This window comes from Talpa occidentalis, unplaced genomic scaffold (assembly GCF_014898055.3).
Source record: "Talpa occidentalis isolate TD23 unplaced genomic scaffold, MPIMG_talOcc4v2.1 talOcc4.2, whole genome shotgun sequence".
In the NCBI taxonomy this organism is placed as follows: Eukaryota; Metazoa; Chordata; class Mammalia; order Eulipotyphla; family Talpidae; genus Talpa; species Talpa occidentalis.
The window spans coordinates 29,416,889-29,434,443 of NW_023602073.1; positions in this window are offsets into that span (position 1 = coordinate 29,416,889).

Below are 17,555 nucleotides of genomic sequence, written 5' to 3' on the forward strand. Positions count from 1 at the left end.
TGCTCAGTGCATCGGGGGCTTTGACGTGGTCACTCCTCGGGTCAACTCTGCTCCTTGTTCTTGTCCTTGTCCTTCAGGAGCACCTGTTCCAGCAGGGCCTGTTACACAGGGTCATACCCCACCTGGCCTTGTGCTGCCATGTCTGGGCAGGGAGTGCTTGTGTGGCCGGGTCAGCCCAGGCTCAGCTCAGGGTCTAGCCTTTCTATGGATTCCTATTTCCTACTTTGGGTTTTTTTTTTCTTTTTGCCTGTTCTCCTTGATGTTTAGAGACCAGGCCTTATGTTCTCTTGGTCCTTGTCTCTGACAGCAGCAGGAGCACCTGTTACTGTCCCCACAAGGTGCAGGGTGTCCCCTGTACAGGAGTCTGGTGAGATGAATTTCCAGACTCCTCTAACTTTTGGGCTCATTTTAGGAATGTTTTATGGATTATTATTTCCACCTTTTCTGACAAAATCCTGCTATTGCTAGAGAGGAGGATTTGACAATTCCCTGATGGATTTAAATAAGTTCCTGATAGGTTTCTATTTTTCTCTACAGCTTCTCTCTGTAACCCTGCCCTTAACTGTAGTACCCCGCCCTTAACTGTAGTAACCCCAGTGCTGGTGCTAATCAAGACCCATGGGTTGATGGAGTCAGTTACCTTCATAGTTGGCTGAAAAATAAGGCCTATAAGCCTAAGAACCCGGGCCTCCCTGATGGCCCAGGAGTTAAGTCTCAGCACTATCACCTCCATACCCTGAGTTCAATCCCTAGCTGGGTAGCTAACCCACATGTGGCCGAGCAGACCTCTCCTGTTTCACCTGCTGCTCCCCTTATATTTCAGTAAATCCTCCAATTCTTCTCCCAACTCTGTCGCTGATAAATCCTCTCACCAATCCCACCCACCCATTTCTGACCTACACAATAGTTCTTCTAGCCACAAATAAATCAATCTTAAAAAAAAAAAAAAAACTAGAATCTTCTTTTCTTTTTTCTCTCTCTTTTTTTTTAAGATTTATTAATTTATTTATACAAGCACTGGGTACAGTCAGAAGTGCGGGCAGATGAGAGAATTTACCAGAGACAGAGCGGAGAGCAGAACAGACAGACGAAGTACACTGCTAAGGGGAGCAGCCAGCGGCAGGAGAGGTCTGCGCGCCATGTGGGACCCTCGCCCGGTGGCCGGGGATCGAACCAGTGCTGCAGAGGCTGCGGGTAGCTTCGCAACCCAGCGCTCAACCGCTGCACCACCGGGGAGGCCCTAGAATCTTCTTTTCAAAAGAAATACACCTGACTGTTTATGCTAATAGGAAACCTCAATGAACTCAAAACATGCACAACTTGCACCCTGTGGAGAGTGTGGCCTAGTGGGGAGGGGAGACTGGGGACTGTGTGACAGTAGACCAGACAGTAAGCCACGCATGTCTGGTTAGAAGTGGGTAAGGGATGTGGGAAGGCGACAGGATGGTTTTCTTCCCATCATGGTCAGTGTGGGTCTCAGTGAAGTGACCTTTGAGAAAAAGCCTGATGGACACATTGCCCACAAGGATGTGATGTGCAGGGAAGTTCAGTCCAGGCAGGACAACCTCCAGTGCAGATGCCCAAGTAGGAATGTGTCTGTGTGATGGACATGAGCAGGGAGACCAAGGGCTGGAGCAGAAATCAACTGAGATGGGATCTGTGTGCACCCAAATCATTCAGGCCTGAGGATGTTGGAAGGGTTTGACTCCCTTAGTAAGATGTGGGGTGACAAGACCTTCTGAACAGATAGACACCTGTGGGACTTGTCTCTGTTGCCTCAGTCTGGCTGCTGTGCAGCATGGAAGGGTGAGAGGTGGGAAGAGAAATGGAGGAAACCAGTGCTGGTACCAGGACAGAGAGGTTGGTGGCTTTGTTGGGGGTGAGCAGGGAAATAATAGGAAGTGATAGGACTGTGCGTATGTAGACATGTAGACATGGACTTTACAGTGTTTCCTACTGCTGGGATGTGAGAAAGGGGTCAAGGATGACACTCAGTGTTTCAGACTGTGCAGGCAGAGAGGTGGAGCCTCAGTGACATGGGGAAGACCCCAGAAGAACCATATGTGGGCATCCCAGGCATTCAATTTAGGAATGTTGAATCAAAATCTATAAGAAATAAAAGTGATGTTGGCAATTGGACAGATAAGTCTGGGGCACAATTGAAATGTCTGAGGTAAGAAAAAGATCTGGGAGGTGATGTGGTTTTGATGATATTTGCAGTCTTTAGCATGTAAGGGTCACCCAGAAAGTGATGACTACACAAGAGAAAGGAGCAGGGAGAAGACATGGAGACCAGGGAGCCCCCCCTTCAGTGAGCACAGGAGTCACCTGGACACTCACGAAGACTCAGAAGGTCTAGAACAGAGCCTGAGAGTCTGTTAGTTGGCCCCTCCCCTTGCCCTAGGGATGGAGAATTTGGGGCTGATGCTCAGAAGAGGCACATTCATCCCTGGAAGCAGGAACAGATTACAGGGACTCTGGAGTCCAAGTTCCCATCCAGAGAAATTGAGGGCACCTGTATAACTGGGGACCCAGAACTGGGGGAGCGACTGTTATGACCTAGACACCTGGCTCTTTCCAGAGACCTATACCGATAGTTACTCATTAGTGGTCAATTGGAGAACCCCTAATCGGAAAGTGGACCTTGTCCTGCCGCTGGGGGCTCAAGGAGCCCTGGGAAGGGCCTGGCTGAGCAGGAGAAAGGGCAGCTCTGGGCTCCTGTGCTCAGCCCTGTGGCCACACGGGGGCGCTGCCGCGCTGTTCCGGATTCTGGTGGCGCCGCCAGGACGGGGCGGGGGCTGAGGTGGGCAGAGTTGGGGGTCCAGGAGGGCGGCGTCCTGGGGTGAGATGCTCTTTGAGGCGTCAGAGAAGCAGGGCTCAGAGGAGAGACGACTCCAGAGCCTGCCCTGTGTGTGAGTTTTCCAGCTTTTCTTCCCAGAACTCCTCTCTCCAGTCCTTTGAATGCAGTATCTGGGAAAACTGGGAAGTTAATCAATTTTCCTTCTACAACCTATAACTTTGTTGAGAACTATTTTTAAAATGTTATTTTAGAGCCTCCCTGGTGGCGCAAGGGTTTAAGCACCGCACTATGAAGCAATCCTCAGTCTCTGCAGCACGAGTTGGATCCCCCACAGCCAGGGAGCAACCCACAGGGAGCAGCAGACCTCTCCTGTCTCACCCGCTGCTCCCCTCAGCAGTGTATTTCAGTCAATCTGCCTATTCAGTCCCTGCTCTGTCTCTGGTGAATCCTCTCACCCCCACCCCCACCCCCTGCATCTCTGGCCTGTACCCCAGCTCTTGTGTGCATGACTGGATAAATCTCAAATAAAAAAAAGTTATTTTAATTTAAACAACATTTTATTTTATTTTATTTGTTTAAAGATTTATTCATTTATTTATACAAGAGCCAGGGTACAGGCCAGATTCGCAGGAGGGTGAAAGGATTCACCAGAGACAGAGCGGGGAGCAGAACAGGCAGACTGACAAAATACACAGCCGAGGGGAGCAGCAGGCTAGACAGGAGAGTTCTGCCGCTCCACGTGGGACCCTCCTGCACCGATGGCCATTGAACCGGCGCTGCAGAGGCTGTGGACAGCTTCACAGAGCTGCGCTCAACCGCCTGTGCCACCACAGGAGGTCCTCAACAACATTTTAAAAAATACTGTTAGATTTACAGAAAAGTTTCAAAGGTAGCAGAGCTCCTATATAACCCGTATCATTTCCAAACTGTTAAAAAGTGCATTTGCAAGCTAAGGAAGCAATATTGATGCACTTTCACTAAACTCCACACATTATTTGGATTTCTTTAATTTTCCTAATGCTCTTTTCATGCTCCCACAGCCCACATAGGACACCACATGAAGTTCCAACCACAGTTCCTTAGTTCCTCTGGCTGACAGTTTCTCAAACTTGCCTCTGCTGATGACACCTGTGAGCAGAGCTGCTCAGGCCCAATGGTCTCGTTTTGAGGCCGTTCTCCATCAGCACATCAGGTGTACAAATGTCCACTTTTCTTTTTCTTTTTTTTTAAAGATTTATTTATTTACTTATACAAGCACTGGGTACAGTCAGAAGCGTAGGAGGGTGAGAGAATTCACCAGAGCCAGAGCAGGGCACAGAACAGGCAGACTGACGAAATACACTGCTGAGGGGAGCAGCAGGTGTGCCAGGAGAGGTCTGCTGCGCCATGTGGGTGGGACCCTTGCCGGCATCTGGGGATGGAACTGGTGCTGCAGGGGCTGCAGGCAACTTCTCAGCCCAGCGCTCAACCGCTGCCCCACCAGGGGAGGCCCCACATTTCTTTTTCTTTTCTTTAGTTATTGTTGGTTCTGGAAGGCAGTCACTATGGGCAGATCCCATGGGAAGATCCCATGGGCAGATCCCATGGGACTTCCATGGGAAGTCGATAATGACACAGTGACTTCCATGCAGAATTTTTTGGCTTTGTTTTGTCTGTCTGTTTGTTTGTTTGTTTTGCAAATATAAGTTTTCAGATTAGTTGGGTAAATAGCAAGGACAGTGCTCGCTGGACTGTATGGTTGTTTGCTGTTTGGCTTTAAAAGTAATGTCAGACCCTCCCTAGTGACTGGGACATCCTATCCTGCCAGCAGTGATGAGAGGTCCTGTTGCTACAGGCAGCACTTGGAGTTGCACATTTTAGGGGGACTTTGCCTTCTAATAAGCATGTAGTGGTATCACTATTGTTTTTAGTCTTGTTAGGGGGAAAGGATGTTCTGAGCTAATCCCATACAGGCTTTGTGGACTCCACCCCCACTCCAAACCAAAGCCATCAAGACATTGGGAAAGACAAATCCCGTCACCACCAAAGAGAAGGTTGCTGGGACCTGAAGTTGGAGTTAAGCAGCCAGGTTTGGTATAAAAAACCAGACACGTGGGCCCTGGGGTCTCTCGCTCTCTGGATCACCTCCTGGCTTTACAGCTCCTGGCTTGCAGCCCAGCTCTCAGAGCGCCATTTGGGATTCCAGATCAGCAGATCGGGTAGGACGCACTTAAAACTTTATCTCCCACTTTTCTCCCTGAGTTGTACATTTCTTCATTTGCCCTTCCCTTGTAAATAAACCTTTTATTAACCTTTCGTGTGTGCCTGCAGTAGAGTATTGATAAGTCCTTTTAAGCACGCAGGTGAGGACCCACAGTCAGGCACCCCATTTTGTATCGGGGCTGCCCTGTAACAGTTTGGCACCCAATGTGGTTTCCAAGTTACACCCGCGGTTGACCAGCCCAAAGTAACTTTCCTTGCATTGGTCACCATAAGCGCACTAGGTCTGCAGGACTCACAGTGTAATCTTTGTCTCAAGTCCTGTAAAGTCTACTTTTTACTTTTCCTGCACGTACAGCTCTTGCGGGTGTGTATTTGACTCAAATATGGCCTCAAGCATGAGCTTGTACAGTTTTATCCCTAGCTTGAGTTCTTTCAGTTTCCTCCCGGCCTTGAATTTAAGTAGCCTTTTTCCATTAAATATTAACACCAGTTTCATTAATGTAAATCATTTGATGAAGCCTGGTGTATGGCACGTGATTTTACTATTGTGTACATACATGGGTGGTTTACAAGCCATCCCTTTACAGTCTGTGCTTCTGGGTGTTTTTTTGGTAATATGTGTAAGCGCCATTTGCTACATTCTTGTTTCTATGAGAGGTAGATGTTCTACTTCACATACTGAGACTGTGCAACAACACATTCAGGCTTTTAACTTAACCATGCAAAAACAATATCAGGCCCTTAACCTGGCCATGCAACAACAAAATCAGGCCCTTGATTTAACTATTAAGTGTATGAGAGATGAAAACTGTAACATTTTTGAGTCAGCTTTTAAAAGTATGCAGGACCAGATATAGGCCGCCCTCCATAAATTGGATATGGCGGAGGCTCGGCTGATGGCACAGAGAAAGGATAAACCTTCCCCTTCCCATGAGGACTGCCAGAGGGCAGAGTAAGAAGAGGAGGAGCGTCATATTTTAAATACCTTAAGTACATCAAGGCCCCTCCTGTGCAGACTCCTGAGGCTTCACAGCCTCCACTGCCCTCTGGGGAGGAAACTAAAATGGCGTCTCCTCCCCACACTAGACGCAGCACCCATTTTGGCAGGAAGGATCACCCTGAGGCAGGACAGTTTCCTCTTCGCCAGATGCCAATGGGTGTCTTGAATGAACATGGGCGACCTGCTGGGTACCTTTGGTCACACCATCCTTTTCGTACTGCGGACCTCCTAAATTGGAGGAGCTCTGTCCCCTCGTACCAGCAGCTCCTAAGAGGATGGCAAACTTGTTTGCCTCTATCTTCGTCTCCCACTGCCCTAACTGGGCAGATATACAGTCCATGCTGCATACTTTATTAACGCTGGATGAGCAGAGAATGGTATTCAGGAAAGCCAGGGAGGAGGCTGACTGTCTCCAACAGGATAGACAATCCCCAGAGCCAGAGGTTGTTGTCCCAGAGGTAGATCCTGGATGGGACCCTAACAATGGAGAAATAGCAATGTTGGATCTGTATAAAAATGTTTATTGGTAGGACTGGAGCAGGGGATCCCCAAACAAAAAAATTTTAACAAAATATTACAACTTGAACAAGGAGCTAATGAGGATCCATTAGAGTTCCTTGAAAGAATTATTCAAATGTACACCAACCATATGGATATAAACCCAGATGCCCCAGAAAATGCTCGTCTGATCACTATGGCGTTCATTACCCATAGTGCCCCAGACATAAAGAAAAAGTTAGCTAAGGTGGACGGCGTCACAGAGATGAGTCTGTCCCAGGTAGTGGACATTTAGGGTTTATAATAATAGAGAGGACAGGAGACCGAAACCTGTGACTGTTTTCATACAAAGAGAGCACAGAACAGGGGTTCAGGGAAACAATAATGGACAGAGACGTGAACCCCTAGGAAGAAATCAGTGTGCTTTCTGTAGGGAAGAGGGACATTGGAAGTACAGTTGTCCCAGATTACAGGGAAGCGGCAGACGCAATATTTACAGAAGGCAGGATAGAAGACTGAGGACACCAAGATATGATGATTCACGCAAGGGTTACAGGAGGGAATATAGAAGGAGCACACAGAACCAGGAACCAAGGAGAGAGGAAAGAAGACAAATGTTAGCACAGAGTAGAGGCTCAGATGACGATAGGGAATACAGTCAGAGAAGGAATCGAGAACCCAGTACAGAGGAAAGGAGACCAATGACAGCACAGGGTAGAGCCTCAGGTGAAGATAGAAGAGAATATAGAGAGAGTAGAAGGAATCTAGAGTCAACTGCGGAGGAAAGGAGACAAGTGATAGTTCATGGAGAAGGTTCAGAGAAGAATAGCGGTGCCCGGGGCTCCACTAGATCTAAAGAAGTCCATTAGAATAACCCCCTCAGAGCCCCGGGTAACACTCACTGTGGGGGATCATCTGATTGATTTCTTGGTGGACACTGGAGTGACATACTCAGTTTTGAATTCAAAATTAACTAAAATGAGGGCTTCCTTGCCCCTCCCAGGCCTGGTTCCCTGGCCTGGGAGTCCCACTTTATTTTTGCTCTTTTTCTCCTCAATAAACTTTTTCTTCTTCTAAACAAACCTGCGCTTCTGGCTTGCTTGCCTGAGCATCTGCGAAGTTCCTGCTGTGGCTTCGTGAGACATCAACCCGTGGGGGTGTCTAGTGGCTGGGGCTCAGCGCTACCCTGCAGCCTGAAATCCGATCCTGGCTGGGAGACTAGGCCTAACAATTTCGGTATCATTTTGGGGGCTCGTCCGGGATTCACAAGATTTGAGATGGGAGCCTCCTCGTCAGCCATGCAAAAGAGGCACGCATCTCTCCTGCATCTTAAAATTGAGACCAATTTTCAGGAGTAATTGGCTCCTATCTCACCTGTTGCTTCTCTTAGTCACTTAGACCCAAGTCTCGACATCTCTCCTGGCATCCTACAGCTGAGAGCCAGTCGAGAGACCATGATATATGGTCCTGGTCAGATGGGATGACCTCTGACTTAACTGTAGGAATGTCCCTGCTTTGGAGAAGATCTTCTCTGAAGAAGCCCAGAGGTGAGAGATACTCCCCTATTTACTATTTATATGGGCAAGCCTCGGGTGACCCTGAAAGTGGCAGACATAAACATCACCTTTTTGGTAAATAAGGGGCCACTTACTCTGCCTTACTCCAATTCTTTGAACTGACCTACTGGTCAATTGTCCCCCTCACTTGTACAAATGGCCAGCCTGAGCCAAAATACTTTACAACACTACTACCTTGCTGGCTACAAGGCTACTTGTTTATACATTTTTAGTTTTGTTTTCCTATTAAGATGGAGAAATTCCAAACTAGCAGCCTCCACAGCCACTATTGGCTCTCCTAGCTGCTACTACTAAATATAAAATGGTACTGAAGTCCTAGGTCTCACTAATTCTGTCATTTTGGCTACAACACCTCCAGGTGTTTGGGGCACTAGCCCAACATTACTCCTTAAAATCCCTAGTCTTAGTGGTAATATAAAATCACAGAACCCTAGACCTGCCGATGGCTAAAGTTAAAGGAGTTTGTGCCCTCTTAAATAAAACATGTTGCTTTTAAATAAATACTTCTCATGAGGTAGAAAAAAATTTAAAAATACTAAAAAATATACAAATTGTAAATAATCTCAAAAGACAGGCAGGGCAAGGGCTTAGCTGGACACAGACAATCTTTGCTTCTATAAAAGGACAACTTCTGTCCTGGCTACTGCCTTTTCTCGTTCCCTTACTAATTCTCTTTATTGTTCTTTTGTTTGGGCCCTGCATCCTTAATACTCTCCTCGGAATCATCTCCGCTCACCTGGAGGCCATCAAGCTCCAAATGGTCCTTCAAATGAAACCCAAAATGCTGTCTCCACAGTCCATCTTCCGGGGTCCCTTAGATCGTCATCCTACTGTGGAACCCTAACTGTCTCCCCACGTCGCCCACTTTCAGCAGGAAGCAGTCATTGATCAGACCTACATCCCTTTTCCCTAACTGCAGTTAGGGCTCCATTTGTAAAAGGGGGGAATGAGACAGGGCAAGCTAGGGTTATTAGGCAGTTTTAGGGACAGTGCAGGAGGGGACCTCTGAAAAATTCAGGAAGGCTTCAGAGATAAGGATGAGCAAGGAAATGAAACCAATTCCACTGGGAAAAACAAACATCCTAGCACCACAGATAATCTTGTTAAGGATGGTCCTGGTTTTCTTCAGATGATAAGATAAAGTGTAAAGATGCTCACCGGGAGGGCTAGACCATAAAGATAAAGATGTAACAAATGGGGAAAGACAGACCTGTTAGATAAGGAATGTGAAGATCTCCCACTTAGTAGCAAATTAAGTAAAACAGCCAAAAACTGACCAATCACAAAGAGACTGGTGGAGCTTTAGAATAATCAGGGAAAGAAAGTATATATTCCCTGAGACACGACTTCACTTTGGCTTCCTTGCCCCTCCCGGCCTGGTTCCCTGGCCTGGGAGTCCCACTTTATTTTTGCTCTTTTTCTCCTCAATAAACTTTTTCTTCTTCTAAACAAAAAAAAAAAAAAAAATTAACTAAAATGAGCAAAGAGACTATAGCAGTCACTGGGATTACGGGAAGGCCACAACAGAAAACCTTACAACCTTTGGAGTGCCGGCTGGGCACCACACAGCTCCAGCATAGCTTCCTATACATGGAAGAGTGTCCAATCCCTCTACTTCGTCATGACCTTTTAAGTAAGCTCAACGCACAAATTATATTCTCAACAAAACATGAGAGGCCTCACCTACAGGTACCTCCAGAGCATGCTCTGTGGTTCCAGATGTTACTTACTCAAGATGTTCCACCAAAAGGTGAAATTTTACCTCCAGAAATTGTTGAAAGAGTAAGTAATTGGGTATGGGCTGATGGTACCCCAGGACGTGTGAAAGATGCAGAGCCTGTAAATACAGAAGTGATAGAGGGGAGCAGAACCCTGAGGAGGAAGCAATACCCCTTAAAGGAGGAGGCCTTGAGGGGAATTGAGCCAGTATTGAAAAGTTTCCTTCAATCTGGATTCATTCGGCCCTGCCGCTCACCGTACAACACTCCGATTCTGCCAGTGAAGAAACCCCATACAGCGAGTACCGTTTTGTCCAAGATTTAAGGGCCATTAATGACATTGTTTGGGATTTGCATCCCACCGTGCCTAATCCCTACACCTTATTAACTGCCATACCTGGTGACTTCAGATGGTTTTCAGTATTAGGCCTTAAGGATGCCTTTTTCTGTATCCCAACAGATGTCCAGGATCAACTGCTTTTTGCCTTTGAGTGGCAAGACCCTAATTCCACGAGCACTCTCCAGTATTGCTGGACTGTGCTTCCACAGGGGTTTAAGAACTCCCCAACTATTGTTGGGGAAATACTGGCCTGGGATCTCAGGAAGTTTCAATTAAACCAGGGCATCTTGTTGCAATACGTAGATGATTTTTTTTTTTAATTTTTTTTATAGAGGCATGCTTATTTATTTATTTGTTTGTTTGTTTGTTCTGTTTACACATACACTGGGTACAGTCAGAAGCGCGGGAGGGTGAGAGAATTCACCAGAGCCAGAGCGGGGAGCAGAGCAGGCAGAAGGACCGAAGGACACTGCTGAGGGGAGCAGCGGGCGGCAGGAGAGGTCTGCGTGCCATGTGGGTCCCTCCTCCGGTGGCCGGGGAGCAGCCGGGGATCGAACCGGTGCTGCAGAGGCCGCGGGCAGCTTCGCAACCCAGCGCTCAACCGCTGCGCCACTGGGGAGGCCCCGTAGATGATTTATTAATTGCAAGTCCAGATTGCAAATCTTGTCTGGAAAATACCATAGTTGTACTGAACCACCTGGCAGAATGTGGCTATGAGGTGTCACCTCAAAAGGCACAGATCTGTAAACAAATGGTGATGTATTTGGGGTTTGAAATTAAGAAAGGCAGACAGAGCCTGATGACAGAAAGGAAACAGGTAATTTCAGCCCTTTAAGTCCCCAGCAACCGGCGACAGTTGCGCGAATTTTTGGGTATGGCTGGATTTTGCAGCATTTGGATTCCTAACTTTGGATTAATAGCAAAACCATTATATGATGCTCTCAAAGGCCTGGACTCTGAACCTTTTTCTTGGACTCCAGAATGTCAAAAGGTCTTTGATGAAATAGTAAAGTTGATCTCAGCACCAGCATTAGGGCTTCCAGATCTTAGGAAGCCATTCAGACTTTACGTACATGAGAGACAGGGGGTTGGCCTAGGAGTGCTGATCCAATTGTTGGGGCCAGAAATGCAGCCCATTGCATATCTGTCCAAACAATTGGACCACACCACTAAGGGATGGCCTCCATGTTTGCGTGCTGTGGCTGCCACTGGTGACCTCCTACACGAGGCGGAGAAGTTTACATTGGGTCAGCCCATCACTGTGTGTGTGCCACATCAGGTCTTGACATTGCTGGAGCAGAAGGGTGGACTTTGGTTGACTGCTGGATGAATGGGAAAGTATCAAGCAGCTCTGTTGGACAATCCTAATGTGAAGCTGCAGGTTTCTAATTCCCTGAATCCCACCACACTGTTTCCAAGCAATGCAGATGGACCTGAAGATGACACTTTAATCCATAACTGTTTAGAAACCATAGACACTGTGTATGCCAGCCGACCAGATCTGACTGACCAGCCTCTGCCAGACCCAGAGTGGGAGCTATTTACAGATGGCAGCAGCTTCATGGACCAAGGCCGTCGATGTGCGGGATACGCAGTGGTGATGCGCCAGAACACCGTGGAGGCCAAGGCTCTTCCGGCAGGTACATCAACGCAAAAATCTGAATTAATAGCCCTGACCCGTGCATTGGAATTCTCGAAAGGTAAAAGAGTCAATATATTTTGCCGGAGACCAGCTCCAGCTAGAAATCGTGTCAGGGGTCTCCAAAAGGAGAGGATGGCGTTGGCCAAGTTTTCTCAGAGGACTGAGGGGAAGTGGAGCAAGGTAGGAGTGAGGTAGACACAGACTCCTTTTCTCATGCAAGTATCTCCTACTGAGGGTCTCAGCAGGTCTTTATTTATACCCTAAGGCGAGCAGTGAGATTACATCAGCATAAGCATCAAAGCAGAACAGAGACAATCATTACATATTTTCTCACGAATATACAAAGACCCTCTTGATCTTATTCTACAAAAGGACACTTATTTAAGTGTCCTGATTAAGAAAATCAACAGGGACAATTACTCTCCTAGGTACAACTCTTTTTCTAACATAATCAATTGTCTTAGACAGTACAGTGTTCAGTAACCATCAATCATCCTGTCAAGCTTTCCTAATTTTCCTAATTTTGGAGTCGACATGAAAGTCCACTGTTATGCTTTATTACTAAAATCAACCCATTCCCTAATACTCAATTAATCTAGCCTATTATCAATTACTTCAAAGTGATCTAAAGTAACTCATCAATACTGTTTAGTTCTACAGAAATCTAACTTTTAACTAGAAATAACTAACCTCCTCACAACCTGCGAACTGTTGGCCTTATGCACACACCAGGGATGTACTGTTGCTGCAAACAGGTACCCCCCAGGTTAACTATGTTTCCAAGCACAGCTGGTTCAGGGCAGCTTGTTCTCCATAGTTCTCAGGGCCGAAACATTTCTTTCCTAACTATACCTTTAACAATTTTTACTTCTTTTGTGATAGTTCATGCGTAAGAACAATAAGCCAATTGTCACCTGGGTCCAAATTAGGTTTTCACAAGCCAATTTATAACTAACTTACACTTACATTAACCAAGAACAAAGGGGAGAGCATTAGCAGGCATTGCCATGGAGACTCCCTAGTTCAGATCTTCTTTGGGAAGTGCAAGAACTCCCCTCTTCTGGGAAGTATAACTTTCCCTCTTTGGGGGAGCACAGGAACTCCCCTCTTCTCAGGAGTCTCCCCCAATGCCCGGACCATGTCAAGAGACAGCATGGGAGGCGCAGCCTGCCACAATATTTACTGACCCAAGTACTCTTTTATGATTCTACACATGCATGGGGCCATTTGGAAGGAGCAGGGACTCCTACTGCCAGTAACAAGGACGTCAAACACCCATTAGAAATCCTGGCCCTCTTAAAGGCAGTAGTTTACCATCATCTGTTGCCGTGATGCATTGTCCTGGCCACCAAAAGGATGGGTCTGACATGGCAAAAGGCAACAGGGCAGCTGATCCGGTGGCTAAGGCCGCTGCCCGTTCTACTCTCCAGGGTGCACTCATCCTTCTGTGGACCTGACTCAGTATGCTCCTGAATACACCGAGCAGGATGAGGAGAGAGCTCGTGCATGGGGATTTACTGAGTTTGACCCCAGCTCCACTTGGAGAGTAAACTCCCATGGGATGATACTCCACCCGGAGGCCCTGGTATATCCGGTGCTAAAACATCTGCACGAAGGATCTCACTATGGGAGAGATGCCTTATTAGAAACAGTGCGCCCATATTTGAAGGGCCCCTATTTACATAAAATAGCACAGTGGATCACCCGAGGTTGTCAACTATGTGCCAGGAATAACCCCAAGACTGACTCCCACCCTAAAGCCATTGGGGTTAAATATTGGGCAAGTGCCCTTTTGAGGACTGGCAGGTGGACTTTACACAAATGCCTAGAACAACGGGCAACTTCAAATACCTGTTGGTTTTTCTGGACATGTTCTCGGGATGGGTGGAAGCATTTCCCACAAAGACGGAAAAAGCTTCCGAGGTTGCAAAACATCTGCTGAAGGAGATAATCCCTCGCTTTGGGTTGCCCGACTCTATCCAGAGTGATAATGGGCCGGCATTTGTCTGACGTTACTCATGCAGTAAGCAGTGCATTACAAATCAACTGGAAATTGCATGCTGCATGGAGACCATAGTCTTCTGGACAAACGGAGAAAATGAACCACATCTTAAAGAAAACCTTGGCAAAACTGTGCCAAGAAACACACCTTCGTTGGGACCAGGTACTATCCCTTGCCCTCCTCCAGATAAGAGTGGCACCTAGAAGTGGGCTACAATGAAGCCCCTTTGAGATTGTGTTTGGAAGACCCTTCCAGGCCTCAATTCTGAAGGCTAGTCCAGAAATAGCACAAGATTGCCGGATCACACAATATGTGAAACACATCCAGGAGGTTCTGGCAGTAATTCATAACTTTGCAACCTTGAGGATCTCTATGCCTCCTGATCAACCATTGCATCCCTTCAGACTTGGAGATCAGGTCTTACTAAAGACCGGCAGGGCAGGGATGCTCAAAACCAGCTGTCAGAAAAATGGACTGGTCCCTATGACGTTTTGCTGAGCACACATACTTCTCTGAAACCTGCAGGCATAAAACCCTGGGTACATCGTTCCACAGTTAAGAAAGCCCCAGAGGGAACTGACCCAGAGACGAAGTCCCATTGGTCTTGTGAACCCATCGAGGACTTGAGATATTTGTTTAAGAAACAGACAAAAACTTGAATGTTACTGACTTATTTTCCAATTATTGTTGCAGGATACCCAATGACTCACTTTTTCTGAAGAAACCCCGAGAAAACTAACATGCTCTAACCAATCTTCTTCCTTTCAAAGTTTAGGAGACGTGAAATAACATCTAGGATCACGGATATGCTGCCAATTTTTTTTTTTTACACAGAAAGGCTTTCAATCTTGATTTTGGTATTTCCTTTTAACTTTTTGCTTTTAACTTTGAGATTTTTTTTTCTTTTCTCTGCTTGTTTTTGTTACTTTGGCCTATGAGTGAAACTGCAGTTGTATGAGATATCCCACACGTGATAAATGGTAACTGAAGAGCTCTTTGTGTCTATATGTTGTATGTCTGTATGTCCTTTCCTTGTGTCCTTGTCTTGTCCTCCATTGGTTAAAAATTGGTATACATGGTGCCCATAGACCTTGAAAAAAACAAAAAAGAGTCTCCAGTTATGAGGAAACACAAAAGTTATGGTTTGATTGTCAGCATTGTACTACTGAACTAAGCCGGTGCCTTCATAGGGATTGAATATTGTTGTTTCTGTTAATTTTCTGATATTTATGGCAAAGCTTCCCAGAAATCTAAATTCAAGTACAAATTTGGTAGCCTGTCATGTGGCTGATGCAAGGAAATTTTGTGGAACCTCAGTAGAGCTCCTGAGACACTCCACAAAGTTTCTCCCTTTCGTCCTGGGAAAGGCACTAGATGAATTTGTTCTAGTTAGCTTACCTAGTAGAGTAAAACTAGAAGGGAAAATGGGTAACACCTTGACCTGATATGAATGTAAATTTTCAATGGTGATTGTCACCTTGTAATATTGTATACGTCAATTGTTTAATATCTACAGAAATTGTTTCTGGAAATATAGGGAGAAAAGGTCTCAACAGATTCCTATTGATGGAACTGTTGAGAGTAAAACTTTCTTACTAAGGATTGAATAGACCTGGAAATACACCTGATATTTACTAAGTTTTCTTTAACATAATACTGGTAATTTTTTTTGTATTTTGTTCTGAATCCACAAAGTTTTCTTGTTTTGGTGACCAGGATCTGCAGCAAGGTTGCAATTTTCTTTTCCAGCAAAGCTAACTTGTGTTTGCATTTTCTCTCCCCTTGATACCAACACAGAATAAAAATAGTGGTAGTAATCTTTTACTACTTACCTCAGAGTCTGTTTTTGCATAACTTCCATAGGGATTTTGTTTGCTTAAACTAAAAAATTGGACATAAGTTTCATTGTGTGGCTATGAGTGGAGTTCTTCCAGAAAGTTGAAACAGAGCTGAACCAAGAAGAGGAGAACCTGTTTGTTTTGTTCGTAGGGTTCCAGAGACATCCAAAGGAAGTGAGGAAGCTTGCCTCCATGGGCAGGACTGGACAACCCGGCCAATGAAAAGTCCCTGGTACCCTCGAGAGGAGGAAAGCCCAGGTGGAGACTGATGAGACCAACTTTGTTCCTGAAGCCTACATGGACCGGATGTCAATGGTTTGCTCTGATCCTATATGGAGTATTCCAACTAAGCCAGCTAAAATGGCTGTTTAGTTATTCTGCCCTATGATTTTATGCAAAAATAGGCAATATGGTTTAAAAGCACCTTTAGTTTGCAAACTTTTGCTATGCTGTTCAAAAATTTGGGATCAAGGTTGAGAGAATTTGTTTTTACATAAGTTGAACCATTTTAAGAATTTTTTCCCTGTGATTTTGACATATTTGCTGTCTTGTTTTGTTTTGGCTAATGCCTCCAGATGTTTTTTGGGTTTTTTTTTTTGTTTTTTTTTTTTGGCTTGGACTGATGAACTGTTTTTTCCAGGAATGGAGGACCTTTGCTTTCCACAATGGACAATACCTGGAGTAACTGGTTTTCTTTAACACTGGAACCCTGGAAAATTTTCATCTGAGAATATATCCCAGCATCCACATATTTGATCTCAATCACCATGGAAGTGGTGGCAAAAAGTGGAAGGGGGGAATTGTTAGGGGGAAAAGATGCCCTGAGCTAATCCCATACAGGCTTTGTGGAATCCACCCCCACTCCAGACCAAAGCCACCAAGACACTGGGAAAGACAAATTCCATCACCACCAAAGGGAAGGTGGCTAGGACCTGAGGGTGGAGTTAAGCAGCCAGGTTTGGTATAAAAAACCAAACACGTGGGCCTTGGGGTCTCTCGCTCTCTCCTCGCCTCCTGGCTTCACAGCTCCTGGCTTGCAGCCAGCTCTCAGAGTGCCATTTGGGATTCCAGATAGGGTAGGACGCATTTAAAACTTTATCTCCCACTTTTCTCCCTGAGCTGTACATTTCCTCATTTCCCCTTCCCTTGTAAATAAACCTTTTATTAACCTTTTGCGTGTGCCTGCAGTAGAGTATTGATAAGTCTTTTTAAGCGCACGGGTGAAGACCCACAGTCAGGCACCCCATTTTGTATTGGGGCTGCCCTGTAGCAGTCTGTCTTTCCCTAATAACCTGTGATATTGAGCATCACAGTTATTTGGCATCTGTATCCTTCATTGGTGAAGTCCTTTGTGCATTTTTTACATTGGATCATTTCTTTTCTTATTGTTGAGTTGTAAGACTTCATTTGTAATATCAATTCTAGATACAAGTCCTTTATCAGATACATGATTTGATTTGCAAATCTCTTCTCCCACTCTGTGTCTTAAACTCTTGTACTCATACAGTAGTATACACTAATGACTAGATACAGGCATAGATATATTTTTCTGGAAAGAGAAATGATAAACTGCTAACTGGTTTTGAGCAGGTGACCTGGCTCACTGGAAGGCTGTGGCGGAAGAAGTTGTTACTCATTTAGCTACATAAATTCTTGAGTGTAAAATTTTCTCCTGTAGATATGAAATAATACTTTTAAAATTAAATCCTACTAAAATCCTTTCAACTGCATCATGTCCTAATCACATGCTAAGCCCACAGCAGCACATCTGCCACAAGATGAACCCACACATTATCATCTCTCATGGCCCTTGCCTGCACGTTGAGGTCACTCTTGGGGGTGTCTGTACTGTGGGTTTTAGACAAATGTACAATGATGTGGACACCATAGTGTGTCCTACACAGTAGACTCACTGCCCTCGATATTGTCTGTGCTCCA